At 42.5% G+C, this 17047-nt stretch overlaps 1 long non-coding RNA gene across 1 annotated transcript in view; it reads right to left on the reverse strand.

Annotated features, from left to right (window-relative positions):
• The window catches only part of LOC117223067 (uncharacterized), a 150256-nt gene that overhangs the window by 26920 nt on the left and 106289 nt on the right, over window positions 1–17047 (reverse strand). The window contains exon 2 of the long non-coding RNA XR_004490833.2: window positions 6249–6351. This is a non-coding gene — a long non-coding RNA (uncharacterized LOC117223067). The remainder of the gene's footprint in view (window positions 1–6248; window positions 6352–17047) is intronic.

A 17047-nucleotide genomic window follows, 5' to 3' on the forward strand; every position in this document is an offset into this window, starting at 1 on the left:
TTAGTTTATAAAAGTAACAATAGACATATATTATGATTTTTAGCACGTGTTATTGTAACATTTGCCGTGAGTAACATATAAATTGAATAAATAACTTTCGATACGAATCTAATCTTTATATGGATCTAATCTTTACGATATGAATAAACGTAAATTAAAAACTTAGCGACTCGTCATTTTGACGGGTTCCGTAAATCTAGTGTTAACCGTTTGCATACCACAAGCCACTTTTGCGCTCTTCAGATTTTGTGTCGAGAAATGCCAGGGCATTTGGCCGAATCAGACGACTTACGGCCCATCCGAAATTTGTCGAAACGTGCTCAGTCTTTCAGACGCATGTATACGTCGCGCGTCGCATCGCTGTCAGTAATCCAATTTGCATTTTGCTGTTACCTATTCTAAATTAATAGTATATATATTTTCATTCGTAACGTTTTATTTTATGTTTTACGGCTTTTTTCGACACATAAACGAAGGAGCGCTATTGCGCTCTTCGGCGCTTTTCGATCCCGTTTTTTCAGAACCATCTGGTACGCAAACGGTTAAGTACATTCACTATACTGCTCGATGCTGGATTTAACGTTTTCTATCGAAATACTGTACACTACAATAACAAGATCAATAGACGTACCGATAAGATCAAGTAAACTTTCGAAGGAATGTTTTCGTCAACAACTCTTCGACAAACAACCGCTAATCACAATCTATACAACAGAACTCTGGGTGTTGACCTCGACGACGCATTAAGAGATCGTCGAGATCGAACAGCGGCATCTTTCGGTAAATATTTACGAAACCTCGATGCTGTTTATTACAGGAAAAAGGAAACGTCCCGTCAAAATTTATTTCGACGAAGCTTCCCGTGGCGAGTGCGCGATTACCGCGCCGGGTGAAACGTACCCGGGTCCCGATAAGGGGAAATGAGGGATCGCGCAAACGTGCAAGGGGTGAAAATAAAAAGGAGAAAAAATCGAATCCCGCCCCTCCCCCCTCCCTCCCGCGGGATTCCGTTAATGCTCCGCCAAAGTGGTCCTCCGCGTGCTTCCGGTACGCGTAACAATTCCCGCGACGCGCGGCCCCCGCCCCCGCCGCGCCGGCGAAACGGTCCATTAATTATCGACGGACGTCAGATTGCTTTCCCCTAACAATCTCTTCGAAAAATCGAGTCGAGCATGCGACCGGGCTACCTGTCAACGTCACCCGGCTGAATTACCAATAAAATACGGACGAGTCGCGGCTCCGTTGAAACAACACGGGGTTAACGCGAGCGCGCGGCGTTCCCTCGCTCTCTCTCTCTCTCTCTCTCTCTCGTTCCCTTGCTCTCGTTCTCTCCGGCCCCCTCTGGCCCGCGAAATGCGAGATAAAATAACTCGAGCGGCCGAGCGGATCCGATGCTCGGCTATCGATACACGCGGGGGCTCGTCGATGAAAATATCAATCGATTCGCCGGACCCCGGTCTCTCTTTGTGTATCGAGCTCTCTTCGCCGCTCGGCCCCGACCCCTCTTTCGCCGGATAGAGAGGTCTGGGGTCCGGGGCAGCCGGCGGCGCAGTGTTTACCGTTTTCCTTTCTGACGAAAACGGAGGGAAAAGGAAGCAGAAGAAGTCGTTGATTCCGTGGGACGTGACTGACCGGTATGTAAGCAGTCACGTTCTAAAATCGTCCTTTTCGTACGGCTGGCTGGCCATCGATCCTGCAGAAAGGAATTGGGCCAACCGGCGCGCTGACGTATGCTCGCACCCCTCTCGATTATTTCTCGTCCTCCGGCAATTATTCGTACATCGACTCCTCCGGCCACCCTCTCGCCCGCCACCCTCGCCGTCTCCGCGCGGTCCCGTCGTCCGGTTCTCAGCGATTTTTCCGCCTCTCTCTCTCTCTCTCTCTTTCTCCCCTCCCCTCGCCTTTCGGCGACGGTGACTCTTATAATGTCGTTGCTCGTTACGCGGAACGGGCTCGTTGGAACGCTCGCGCTGACCCGTGTGTACGTACAAGTGGAAATTTATCGCTGGAAATCTGTGCGACGAAAACGTGACGCGTGCTCGTTATTCTCTGCTCGCCGACACACGTGCGTAAATCGTTACACGGGGGGTATGGGTAACGGGGGAGCGGGGAACGGTGTGTCGGAACAAGAGCGGCCGAGGCGGGGGGTCGCGAGCGGGTCGAACGGGTCGCGGACGATCCGCAGCTTAGCTATTTGTCGACGTCCTCGTTGCGGCAAAGAAGGAATCGAAGCAGCCTCGCTAGTCCTACCACTCTGCTGCTACCATCCGATCCCCTCTGCCCTTCCCCCCCTGCCGCCCCACCGGGAAGACTTGTATTCCTGTCACGGAAGCGAGGTCGCGAGTATTCTCGACACGGAAGCGAAAGGTAACGATGTCTTTGCGGGAAACGACATCGACGTGATATCACACGTGATTCCGTGTAGCTACATGCGGCACACGCTAGACGCTGCGCTTCCTTTTGCCACCTCGCTTGTATTCCGACGGCGCCGTCGCGCCGCTGAACCCGGCCCCAGCCTGCCGCTTAATGAACATATTAATATACATCATGGGGACTCTCTTTCCGGGAATATCCCGTGGAGCCGTGATCAAGCGATCCCGACGGTCGGTCGAGCGACCCGCGAACCGGATACCCGGCAGATAGGACTATTGTCGGTCGGTCTACAGGGTGTCCCAAAAATGTCTCGCAATCCGGAAATGGCGAGTTCCTCGGATCATTTGAAGCAGCTTCTTCCTTTACAAAAATTTTCTCCGAGGCACCGTTAACGAGTTATTAACGGAAAACAGTGACGGAAAACAGCGGTCGAGCGGTCGAATTCCAGCTCAGCTGGCGCTAGGCGGCCCAGCCAACGGCGCCAGCGGTCGAGCCGCCGAATTCCAGCTCAGCTGGCGCTAGGCGGCCGAGCCAACAGCGCCAGCGGTCGAGCCGCCGAATTCCAGCTCAGCTGGCGAGAGGCGGCCAAGCCACCGGCGACAGCGGTCGAGCGGTCGAATCCCAGTTCCGCTCATTGGTTCGATCGCTTCGCGCCAGCTGAGCTCGCCTCTCATTGGTCGCTGTTTTTCGTTAAAAACTCGTTAACGATGCCTCGGAGAAAATTTTTGTAAAGGGAAAAGTTGCTTCGAATGACCCGAGGAACCCGCCACTTTCGGATTGCGAGACATTTTTGGGACACCCTGTAGTCTGGATCACCGCGAGGGAAACTTCGAAACCTCCGTTACCACGACTGTATCGCCTTTGGTTCTCTTACTTTCGAAACTTGCGACTACTCCGCAGTGCTCTCTCCGTGGTAACGGTGTAATGGACAGGGCACCTGCTGGCGCGCCATCCAGCAGATTTCGATCCGATGGTTCGGAGAGGGTGTCGTGACAACGGGAAAGTGATAACTGGTTTCGCGCGACCCAATTCTGGATAATCTAGATCAAGCGAACCTAACTTAATAGACGAAGGTTAGCTCGCAGAGATCCAGTTCAGCGGCACTTAGCAGGATCTAATTCGGATCTAAGAACCCAACCCGGGCGTAACTCGGGAAAACGTAGCTCGGCATAAGACTAGTTCGAAAGGACCTAGTTCGGCGAGGTCTGGGTCAGCGAAACCTGGCTATTCGAGTCTTCGGGCTTCGGCCCAGAAAAGCTGAACTCGAGTCTTAACGCAGACGTAACTTGTAAGGTCCGGCTCGCGAAGCTCTGGCTCCGAAAGCTCGAACTTAAGATTTCGGATAAGTGAAGCCTGTTGATAGGTTTTCAATGGTTGCGACATGTCTGAAAGAAGCTTAACAATTTTAGTAACACTGTTTAAAGAAGTTGTTAAAACTCAAGATTAACAGCGAATTGAAATCAACCAGCAGATCCCATAGTTAAATAGAAATTCATTGAATAGAAATTTATTAAACAGTTGTTACTCTTTGATCTTCAAGCGTTCTGGAGCGTTTCAGCGTGTGCGTACAGCTCAGACCAAACTCGTAGTTGGCCAAAACTAGATCAAGGAAAATCTAACCTAACAGCCGAGCGTGGCAAGATATCTAACCCAGGAAGGTTTAGCTCAAAGAGGTCAAGCTTAACAGGCTTTGATTCAGCAAAACTTAGCTTAACGAGACTTAACACGGTGACGGCAAATTTAACAGAGCCTAATTCAGGAGGACTTCGCCTGGTAGGAGCCTAACCGAGCAGGCTAACAGTATCTACCGCGGTGAAAGCTAAACCGGACCTAACACGAGCAATTTATTCCTGTATTAATCATGGTTTCGCGCAGTCTCCAGCTGCCGAACATGTTTCGCGCCTAGCAGGTTGCACTCGAAGAAACTCGGTCCAGGTCCGCGAAAGACGCTTTCGTTTACTGTTCCACTGGGTTTGCCGTTCTGCTGTATCGTTGGCGTCCGCGTATACTGTTACTGGAACAAGTACAGCGACTTCGGAAAACGCCGTAGGATGCCAAACAGAAGCGCCCCTGGGCATTGGAGGTCTGCAGTTCAGCAGCGGGCCAGGATTGATCCTTTTCCAGTAGCTCGAGTAAGCAAGCAACGCGGCTGGCAAGTCAAATCGAGATACGGGTAACGATGTTCGCGTACCCACCGTTCACGGACCCGGAAGCGATGCACCAGCTCCCTGCAGCGATTAACAGCTTCAACCTCTCTCATTATTATATTAACGCTTGTGAGATTGGTTGATCGGGATCGAAATATATTCCGGAAAGATGAGAGTGTCCGAAGACTATAACATAGCGAGTCAAGGTCAAGATCTGATCTACTTGTTCCTGTACATATTTCTATCTTTCGATCGAGTGTCCTTAAAACAATCGGACCAGCGATACAACTTTTATAAACAATTACACTATACAACAACATTTTCTCTGACTATTCTATAACATGGGAACATATCGAAGCTAGATAAGCTGATTTTAATGAAATTTACGTCAGACACAATTTTTCGAAATACATTCGGCATATACAGGGTGTCTCAGTAACTCTGTTACAAAGCGATATCTCCATTATCATTAATTATACGTCGAAATGCTTCAGGAACAAATTGTTTGGTTCGAACGGACACATGTTGTGGTGGAAATCATTTTTTTGTAAAGGTTATATTTTTTGAGATTTCAAGGTCATCGATGTTTTTTCAAATGGGATTACATATTTCCATCATTATATCATGATAGCTAAGATCAAGACGAATCTAATAACCTATGATACCATGACCTTCATGTGACCTTGAGTACAAAAAATAAAGAAATTTTTAGACATGTCGATATTGAAAGGATAAAAACAGTCCTCAAAGTTCCGAGTCGGAAACACGTTTCTTCAGATGTCTCGTTTAAGCAGATTTTGTAAAAAGTTATTTGATTACTTGAAATTGCAAAGTAAATTTGATTGCTTTGCAATTTCTCTTATTTATTGTCAAGTTATTTTCAACGTAAACTCGAGTGTGCGATCGTTGATCCAAAATAGAGGATACGTGCTTTTGGAGTTTTATAGCTTTTGCCATTTAAGAAGAATTCAGTACAATAAATGATGAAGTATTTGGGCTCGTTTTGGACAATAACACTGTGATTTGTGTCGTTAATTACTTCGAGATAGTAGCTAGATAGTAGCTAGCGTGGATCGATATATGAGCCGTTTATTTCGAAAGTGGCATAAGTCACTTTACCGTAACGAAAAGTGGTGATTTTTTAACGTTTATACGAAATTATTTATACTGAGAAAAATATCAGTATCCTGAGATAACAAATACAAGTAAATCTTCTCGAAAGTTAGCATCCACATTTTTAAACGTGTTAAAACGCAAACCCTTAAATATATCGACTTAAAAACAGAGTGACTTATGCCGCTTTCAAAATAAACGGCTCATATCCCCTCGTAAAACTTACAATTATAGGATCGCGGAATATCGATCTCCGTAACGTATTCCAAGGTCATCGAAATTGGCGAACGCGTCCTCTCACGCAAGGATAAAATGAATTGATTGGTGAATCTAATTTGCTATTTGTTTTCTTTTTATAGCTTTGACTGCATATTTCAAGATCAGCGCAAGCCCTCTTTACATAATTATCGAGGTCTCAGATGTTGGGGGAAGCACAGTTGTCCCGGAATGAATCGAGTATCAAGGCCAGCTATCCTTAAACTCTTGTTCCGAGAAAAATGGCGGAGGCTCTTACCAGCACAGTCGTTCGCAGGACAATAGGGCGATACACAACTAGCGCTGAATGGGTTCCTTATTAACTAGGTCGGGTTTCCGCAGCGGACAGTGGCGTCATACCTACTTATCTCTTCCTTATTCTGAATTGAAGCTTCTACTGCGGCTTCGAACTGGCAGCAGTCCTCGATCCCAGGCTCCGACATTTCAAAACTCGAGGGTTGATCTAAAAGACAATGTTACTTTGAGTTTCCATCGCACACCGGGTAGAAGACACAAGAGGATTTATTTAATTATAAACACATTGACTATCGCGACCACAAAATCTTCGTAGAATTAAAGTATTTAATTGAACGAAATATAAAAATTAAAAAATTACATTATTCTCAACATCAATAACAGTTTCAATATTTTTATGTTTTGCGAAATCTAATTTTAGGAAGACGTAACTGGCGTAAAAATTAATTTTCGAATCGGAGCAAATGTTTCATCGTGCACATATCGATGGCACGACGGTCAAAATATTGTAAATATTTTTGAAGTTTTTTTCATATATTTCAGGTGAATATGTAGGTAAATTGTAATAACGCGAAGCTAGAAACGTAGGAAAAGTGTACGCAGAGATAGCTCGTAAAATGCAAAGAAAAATTTTGATAATGGAGATCTTAAAAATGTCATCTCTTCGTCTTTAAAAAATTAAAGATTTCTAACGTTAACTGGACATCGCGGTGTAAGGGTTTACGTGAACGGCATTGCTCTGAAAGTTTCTGCGACCTGTCCAACTGCGAGTATTACCCTTGAGAGTAGAACTTATAAGTGTCCACAGAGCCAAGTGCAACCCTCCAATAGCTATTATTCTTAAATAAATGTCGCCGCTACGCCCGAGAATATAAATTACAAGGGTTCTCTCTCAAGTGGACACTGGTGTGAAAACAAGTTTGAAGAGTCGTTCTCGCGTGGACACGTAGCATTATGCTTGTTCTACTACTCTCTGTCTGTCGTACACTCGTGCAGCCTCAGTTAGTAGGCACAGTAAATTCTCCCCAATTGACGCTCAGCTTGCGCACAAAAATGGACAATTTGGGAAGCGGTGATACGGTTATTCGAGCTTTGCGGCTCGTGCTTATGGTTGTTGACAACCACTGTGTGGTTCGTAGTTGATACACTAATGCATCTATAGTGATAGCAATTCGAGTAACGTAAGTAGATTGCAGATTTTGTTGCAGAATAAAAATGTTCCGCGTTTTTTACAAAATACAAGAGCCAACTATAGTAAATTCTCCGCAATTGTCCTTCGGCTTGTAGACAAAAATAGACAATTTGGGAAGCGGTGATACGGTTATTCGAGCCTTGCGGCTCGTTTTTATAGTTATTGACAACCACTGTGTAGTTCGCAGTCGATACACTAATGCATCTATAGTGATAGCAATTCGAGTAACGTAAGTAGATTGCAGATTTTGTTACAGAATAAAAATGTTCCGCGTTTTTTACAAAATACAAGAGCCAACTATAGTAAATTCTCCGCAATTGTCCTTCGGCTTGTAGACAAAAATAGACAATTTGGGAAGCGGTGATACGATTATTCGAGCCTTGCGGCTTGTTTTTATAGTTGTTGACAATCACTGTGTGGTTCGTAGTCGATACACTAATGCATCTATAGTGATAGCAATTCGAGTAGCGTAAGTAGATTGCAGATTTTGTTACAGAATAAAAATGTTCCGCGTTTTTTACAAAATACAAGAGCCAACTATAGTAAATTCTCCGCAATTGTCCTTCGGCTTGTAGACAAAAATAGACAATTTGGGAAGCGGTGATACGATTATTCGAGCCTTGCGGCTTGTTTTTATAGTTGTTGACAATCACTGTGTGGTTCGTAGTCGATACACTAATGCATCTATAGTGATAGCAATTCGAGTAGCGTAAGTAGATTGCAGATTTTGTTACAGAATAAAAATGTTCCGCGTTTTTTACAAAATACAAGAGCCAACTATAGTAAATTCTCCGCAATTGTCCTTCGGCTTGTAGACAAAAATAGACAATTTGGGAAGCGGTGATACGATTATTCGAGCCTTGCGGCTCGTTTTTATAGTTATTGACAACCACTATGTGGTTCGTAGTCGATACACTAATGCATCTATAATGATAGCAATTCGAGTAACGTAAGTAGATTGCAGATTTTGTTGCAGAATAAAAATGTTCCGCGTTTTTTACAAAATACAAGAGCCAACTATAGTAAATTCTCCCCAATTGTCCTTCGGCTTGTAGACAAAAATAAACAATTTGGGAAGAGGAGATACGATTATACAAGGCCCTTCCCAAATTATCCATTTTTCATTCATAAGCTGGGAATAATATATTAATAATATTTTTTACTTCCTTAAATTTATTCCGCAAAAAAAACATAAGTTAGTCGTTTACTCAACCCGTACCTAAAATTTGAAATACGGTGCATTACAGCGTAAATCACTACAATGTGAATGTATGTATAATATTAATATATGTATAATATTAATCATGTATCAGAAAAAAATGTGAGTTTGCTTCTCGATCAATTATAATTTAAACAACAATGCACGCAACGTTAACGTGGTTTTCTTCGTTTAAATCGTGGGATGATATTCGTCGCGAATATGTGACGTCTATAGTAAACACGTTCACGAAACAATTTCAAGTAATTGAGATAAATAATAATTTCGAATAAACGAGTTTACGACGGACTAATTGTGACCGCGAGAAAGAATTATTGATCGATACGGATTGTGTTTCATTTTCAGCGCATGCCGGAGCGTTAACTTCAGCTGAAGAGCAGATTTATAAACCAATATGATTATAATGAAAATTGTTAAACCACCCTAAACTTCCTGTCGACCCTGTGCGCATAGCTGGTAACGTAATTAATTAGAAATTATGAAAATTACCAGCAATCGTGTATAATTACCAATGCGGGGTGTAGAATATAACCGAGGGAATTCATAAAATTTGCAGATCATTTTACATGCTGACCGAGCTTCCTTCGTGAAATTAATACATTTATGAACTACGGATTTACATAGTTATTGAATTAATTGTTACATTTAATTAACGAATTTTCGTTATTACTTTTTTAACGATTCTTTGCCCCCGCCACGTATTCAAGCGAAGAAACAGAAACACGGTATACGTTAATTACGTTTACCGAAACCGACGTTAATTAAATAGCATTATATTGGTACATATGCAAAATTCACAAGTTAATTGTATTTACCGTAGTTAATTATGTTCGTCGTGTTTGATGTTTGTTCCATGTTCAATTAATTTTATTAATACGAGCGTATTCGGTCGACACGGGCGAACATCGATACGAGTTTTATTCCGCAATTTTCGACATGTTCGAACGTTGTTTGGACATCGATCGTTGACAAAGTAATGATCTTAACCGGTCTATGACAAGCGACGAATGTGGCCACCGAGCCAACAGCTATGGAGCGAACTATCGCGCCAACGTTTCGCAGTACTAGTTCGAGAACATCTATGTTCTCTATGGAGTTCATTGCGGATATCTAATCCCGCGAGTAACTCATACGATCTCTCGCATCAACACACCCGGGGTTCAATGCCTCTGCAATCTCTATTTATCTGTTTCTCAAGCACACAGAGTTGAAATTTCTTCAGCCGTACCTGTTGATTGCGGGTAAAGAATGCGTTTAGAATATTTTGGCAGAAATTCTCGTATCATTAAAAATAATGATCCAACCGTATAATGTTAACTTCGAAATTATCGACAGAGAGAAACTATTCTGCAAAAAATAATTTTGATACTTTTACTATGAGCAGACTAAAAATGGAAGAGGACAATTTATTTCCAATAAATGTTTATTGGAAGCAAATTAGAATTACAATCAGTAGAGCAAAATACGTGGGATCGCGAATATGTTGGAACATGCTGTTAACAATTTAATAATTACACACAGGAAATATATGTTGCTAACAAATTAGCATGTTACAATTCGAAATGTTTTTCATATTGTCAAATTCGGTCGTTTTCAATCAATTGTTAAATATCGAAATGTTGTATACAGTGACTCCAAAAAGTATTTGAACAGACTTTCGAAAAATTGTCAATTGTTAAGTTATTACAACTTCGTAAAATTTTTATCATTCACTTTAAATTATTCTAACATTCAATATCATTCATAGTTTAATAAGTCGTAATGGGGAAATTCAAACGGGGAATCTTCAAATCTATACTAAATTCAGCGATCAACAAAATTTTCTTATGTATTTTTTCATTAAAAAAATTTTTTTTATTTCTTCTATATTTATTACTTCTTTTTTATTTGTCCTATGTACTACATAAAATACTATTGCAATATAAACAATCTTATACGCTCATACAGTTATTATATGCTTAAACAATTACATGTTTCCCTACAATATATACTTTCAATTTAATAATACACATATTTATCAAAACATCATATTTTACTCCAACATCAACGACACGCAAAGTTCCTTCACTTTTGCCGAAGAATGCTTGTCCCGCGATCAAAGCAGACAATTTTCATTCCACGCAAAAACCCGGCAGTCTAGCTGTAACCGTGGCAAAACTAATTCCAAGTTACGAGCCGAGTGCAAGGATCGTCGAGGGAAACGTACGAACCGTTTAATAACCGATGGCAGAATGAAAAAAAATCTACGAATTCCGCCCTTTGTACATTACAATCGACGTTGTTGCACCCGTCGCGTACGAACAAATTGAATCAATGCGCCCAGCTAAAACTCAGCCATTAAATTCTCGCCGGGCACTCGACAAAAATTTCCGTCCGCGATATCCGCGGCGAAATCCGTACCGGATGACGCAGCGGGGCCAGCGTTTTTCCAGATTACCGTCGGCGCCGGAGCCCTCGAACGCCGCGAACAACAGACGTCATGCATTCGTCCAATTTATTTTCATTCGGTCCGGCCCGTAATAGCCCCGGCTGTCATTACGACACCGGGTCCGGGCCGGCGGCGCATAATTGCCGTTCGATTCGAAATCTATTGTTATTATTAACGTTGTCGCCGTCGGCGTTCACGGGAGCCGGGGTTACATTTATTTGCGCCCGGGCCGGATAAATATTCATAGCCCGGCAACGCCTCTAGTTACACAACAAACACGCGTTCCGGGGCGAGCGTGAATCCGCGTCCCCGCTCTCTGTCGCGTTCGGTTAGGGCCACGGGAACAGCAGGAGCCGGTCGGACGAAACGTTCACGACCCGGGCAAGTTCGTTTGCCAACGGGACCGTTGGAAGTTTCCGGGTGGGACAGAGATAACAGGCTCCGAAGGAAGAGTTCATCGTCGAGCGATTACGAGCCCGTCCATCCCGTCGGCTCGAACGGCTAACACACTTATTGCAAAGGTGTATCGATAATCCCTTGACAAGGTTCGACCGGGGCTGCATTTACCCCCGACAGCGCAGCACGTGACCTTTTGATCCTCCGAAACCCATTTTTCTTCCGGCGTACCGCGTCCACCCCCCAGCCCCGGCCTCTCTCGCTTCATCTTTTTCTAGCCTGCTCCCGTCTGTCCCCTGTCGTCGTCCGTGTCACCATGCTCCCCGTTAGTTACGCTAGTCAATCCTTCGACGAATTTCCGGCGAGAACCACCGGAAACGTCCCTCTCTCTGCCATCGACAGCGCTCTGCCTCTCTCTCTCTCTCTTCCTCTCTCCTCTCTTTCTCTCTCTTCCTCTCTCCTCTCTTTCTCTCTCTTCCTCTCTCCTCTCTTTCTCTCTCTCTCTCTCTCTCTCTGTCTCTCTCTCTCTCTAGTTTGTCCTCTGTCACCCCGCTTCGTTCGCTTTACGCTCCGGGACGTCAGGCAATTAATATTTGTATAATTTTAGCCGCGCCATCGCTGTTGCTTTTACAAAATTAATAGCGACCGCGGACGGCGTTGTTTGCAATTAAATTTCATATTATCGGGCCCATCGCGTACCAATTAGCGGCGGTCAATTTGAACGGGGCTACGATGAAATGCATCATTTTTTCAGCGGAGAAAAATCGATACGTCGCGCGCCGTGTTTTTCGTAGGACGGAAATGAAAATAAAAGCTGATTGTCTTGATGGCGCTCGCGAGCTTTGGGTTTGGGGGCAACTGGACTGGTTGAAAATTGAATAACAATATCGATCTTTGCGAAAAGATTCTGATTTTCGTGTATAATATCTTTTATCTCGGCTTGTCGTTTGTTATACGCCTTGTGATATTTATTTATATAGTGCTAGAAAATACTTATCGCGGAATTGAGTTCGCACTTCAGTGGGAAAAAGAACATCGCGATGATAATCATTCTGTACGGTAATTATATTATGATTATAATTATAATCATAATCATAATCATAATCGTATAGATACTATAATTATAATGATTATTTAACCAGGAAAGTTCTGAAAATATTCTACTCTATTAAAATATGTTCGAGTAAGTTATGAAAGTTCAACATACAATTTTTGTGTTTTCGGCGAATTTCATTGAAGAAGTAATTTTCGAATGCACAATTTGCACAAACAAACCCATTAGAGTGCATTAAAAAACCAATTTTCCTGACTCCGTATTCGCAAAATTTTTATTCACATTTTATTACGAATGAACTACATTTTTCTTACTGTGCTTTACAGCTGATTGCAAAACAATAGGTATTTCACTTTGCAAACGCTCTCTTGGAATAGATCTCTTTTAAAAATATACATTTCACCTGTGTTAATGTTTCGTAAATGGGGTGTGCTGCGTTTAATAAAGCGTACCATCTTTAAACACTGTTACCGAGATAAATGATGGTAGCGAACGTGTTAAGCTTCTAGGATGTTATCTTTCCGCTATATGAATCTCATTTTTATATATTGAACATTCTCTTTCAATGAAACATTCATACGTTGCTGAATAACGAGACGATTACAAAGAAAATTATCGATATAATTATTATCAACAGTGGATTACCAGAATTTTACGTTCGAATTCATTATTTTGAAATGAGTTATACTATTCATTACTTTGAAATAAGGTCGTCTTTTTTTGGTATCAATATCGTTGATAAAATACATATCTTTAAATGTTACAATTTGTGCCTATTTATGTATTTCAGTGATTTTTTAGTTTTGGGATTATTCCTCGCATTGAGCCGACCTTTATTTCAGTCAAGAATTATGAGTTCTGCGTACTAAAATTTCTTTATTTCGCGAAAAAGTTGTCGACGTAAATTGGAATACAGTAAATTCTCCCTAATTCGTCAACGACTATAAAAATGAGCCCAAATTGTCCATTCTTGTGCACAAACTGAGCGCGAATCAGGGAGAATTTACTATATCTCTATTATACAGTATTCTGAACTCGCATAATTAAAAATGTAATACAAGATTGATAATATCGAAGCATTATATTTTTGATTTATGCGAAAAAGCGAACTAAGAAGAAGCGCGAATAGCGACGATTCATCGAACGAGACAGTGTTACGAGAACCATCGGATACAATCTCGCAAATCTATGGTCTAGCACACCGCGTATTGGCAAAATAGACGCCATAGCATCGGATCGTATTCACTTAAGACTTAACGGACACGATATCGACAAGCTAGAAGTCAGTCATCCTGATCTCATGCGGAACCCGAGGGATACACGAGGGGTAGGTCAGCTAATCGACACCGTTCCGTGGAAGATGGTATCGCATTGCGATCGATAATCTAAAAGTAAAACGATCTTATCTGTTGCGACGCGTATGCTCAAGATTTCACCCACGAAATCGCCGGCATAAACAGCGACCCACCCTCGCAGATTTAAGACGTCTCGAGGATTCCGATCCTCGAGTTTACTAGGCCTATTCGAGGATTTCGAAGGGAATCTTGGATAGTCTGGCGAGTCTCGAGGGTACAGAGGGTCTTGGGAATAACCCGAACTCTTCAGAACTCGTCAAACTTCCGGGACTCTCCGGGACATCTTAGGAAGCTTTCTTTTTCTTTGCCTCCTTAAGCATATGTAACTGGTCACGGTATTTCCTAGCGCGGACAAAACTCTCTGGCATAAAGTGAAAAAACATTTAGGAGACGTGTCTGATCTTTTGCAATTTTTCTAAAACCATTTACAAGAGCATTTCGAAATAGATTCGACTGGAATCTCGAGGATCGCTAAACAGTTGGGGCACATCCAGACACCTCAAAGCTTCTGTGAACACTGAAGTTCTCGGCGCAGCTAAAATCGAAGGTTCCCGCGATCCCTTGGATCTCCCAGACCTAGTTTTGAGACTCCTCAAAACTTTCCGAAATTAGCACGAAGTCAAAGACCCCCTAATCCCTCCGGGATCTTCAAGCATCGCGGATCTAGATCCCTCGAAACCTCATTATTGTATAGTCACCTAGGTTTCGGAGTCTTCTAAGGTTGCCGAAGCATGTGCAAAGCCCTTGGAACACAATTACCGTTGTTTTCTCTATAAGGTAAATTAGAGGAAGATGCCTAACGTTTCACGTTAACACTTTGATCGTCGAATTGCCACCTAGAAATATTTTATGAAATTACCGTGATCTTACCAAATAACCTTGATCTGTTCAAATATTTTACGATCACAACAAACGGGAGCCAATTTCTTTATGTCTCCGATAACTTGAGCGAGTTAAAAACGGCGTACACAATTTTTATATTTAAATCGCGTCTATCCGTTCTTATCAGAAATGCATAAAATCTGCTTACGCTTTATGTCCTCTCGGTATAATACGTAGCTCGGTAATACATATATTCAGCACGTACGTTTCTTTATATCCGCGACCAGTGCGAAGGTATGAAAATAACCCATGGACCTGGGTAAGCAAAACATATTTGATCAAATGCTTATTTAGCAGGACTTTTTTTATTTTACGCTGGTGATGTATTTCATTAAATGAAAAATGCGCTCGTATTTTATCTCCGGCAGATATATCGAAGCGCCGACGGTCATTATGAATTTACGGAAAACATTTTAAAGGTATAATATTTATCGCGATGGTTGAAGTGGAATTTTTAATTTTTCTGTGTTTGCAGCAATGCGCTGCAGATTACGTGCCCAGATGCAACGTATTCTTCTATTAAAAAAAACAACGTATTCTTCGAAACAAATAATTTGTTCGATGCTAGTCTGTGACTGCGATGTTCTTAAAAAATATAAAATATTTGTTGGATTTACTTTCATCTTTGTTCGCGTTCATCTCCAATTTCAAGCAGAGTAGAATCTTGATTATTCGAATTAATCAGAATACAGTAAATTCTCTCCAATTGTCCTTCAGCTTCCATACAAAAATTATTCAAACCACGCGGCTCGTTTTTATAGTTGACGATTGTCAACAATTATAAAAACAGGGTCCAAGGCTCGAATAATCCTTTTCCCAAATTGTCCATTTATGTTCATAAGTTGAATGATAATTAGGAAGAATTTACTGTAGTTATTTAATCCTAATTCTAGATTAGATCTCTACCGACTTATGCAACAAACAGTGTTACACGTAGATCTCCTTTGACCAATTTATTTACATATACAACGTGTTCAGTTAAAACAGGATTCGTTGACATCAAAGCTTCGGATAACCGAGGCTGCAAAAACTTCCTTTAAAATAGTTGCATACAGACACAGAAAATTATGAACATTTTGTTCTGTTTTGTATCATAGTTCGAGCGCATCGAGCATCGCGCTTGACTAGTTTCGTTATGTTTCCCAAAATACACGGAGCATTTTTGTGGAACAAAGCGTCTGTCGATACAACTTCCGATCGAATAATTTCTACTTAAAGCTGGCTATGCTAGCGCGTGGCGGAGCGAGCTCTCAAAGTCTGAGCAGCTCTTCCTTAACCCGAAATTTCCATAATCGATCAAGTACGTTTCACCGGAGAAACGTTAGTCGCTCCACTATGGTCCCGGGTATCTAACCGCTTAGTACGATCACGGAAAAAATAGGGCTGCCTTTGTATGCGATTCGGCGCGCGCCCCCTCATCCTTCACCGCCTTTCTCCGCTCCCATACGCATCCTTCCTCTTCTCATTCGCCCCCTCCCCTGTCCCTCCCCGGCGAGTTTCTCATTCAATCTTCCCTATATCTGTCTCTCATTCAGCTTACTTCTACCATACGTCTCGCCCCTCGCCCTCCCCTATCTTTTTCTCTATCTCTATCTCTAACTCCATCTTGCTCTCTCTCTCTCTCTCTTTCTCGCGCTCTCTCTCTCTCACTCGCTCTCTTATTACTCTCTTTTCGCAATCTTTTACAATTCCCGCTCCACCCTCATTTTTCTGTCACTTCTCAACCGCGCCACCTCTCGCAATTTTTCTCCCGCGCCGTGTTACAAGCCGCGGTTGATCTACCGATTGTTCCGGCTCCATGAAACTCGCAGCTTATGCACCGAACTGCGGAGACAATCATCTTCCGATAGTTCCGGACGAATTTATTCGCTATCGATACCGCATCGTATCTGTAAACGGTGCCTCAAAGTCGGCCGGCTTATTCATTCGGCATTGCGGTGCACCAGAAGCGACGTCTGAATAATATCGATCCCGAATAAATCGGCGATAATCGGTTGTGTTCGCACCTTTTTTTTTCACGCGGTAAGCTCGTGCCGTTTATTGGATTGCTGTTTGAACGAGTATCTGAGACGACCTGTCAAGGTTAATGGAAGACTGCAAGCGTTTACTCGTTTCACTAGATCGACCCATTTTATGGGAGACGTGCGATTGCTGTCAAATTTCGGAGATTTTTCGTCAACCGTAGAATCTCGAACTAGTCAGAGTGACGCGAATGTTTCGGTAATAGAATAAATGGTTGCAGTGTCGGACTAATTGAGCCGTTTATTTTGAAAGTGGCATAAGTCACTTTGTTTTTAAGTCGATATATTTGAGGGTTTGCGTTTTAACACGTTTAAAAATGTGGATGCTAACTTTCGAGAAGATTTACTTGTATTTAT

This window comes from Megalopta genalis, chromosome 4 (assembly GCF_051020955.1).
Source record: "Megalopta genalis isolate 19385.01 chromosome 4, iyMegGena1_principal, whole genome shotgun sequence".
NCBI lineage: Eukaryota > Metazoa > Arthropoda > Insecta > Hymenoptera > Halictidae > Megalopta > Megalopta genalis.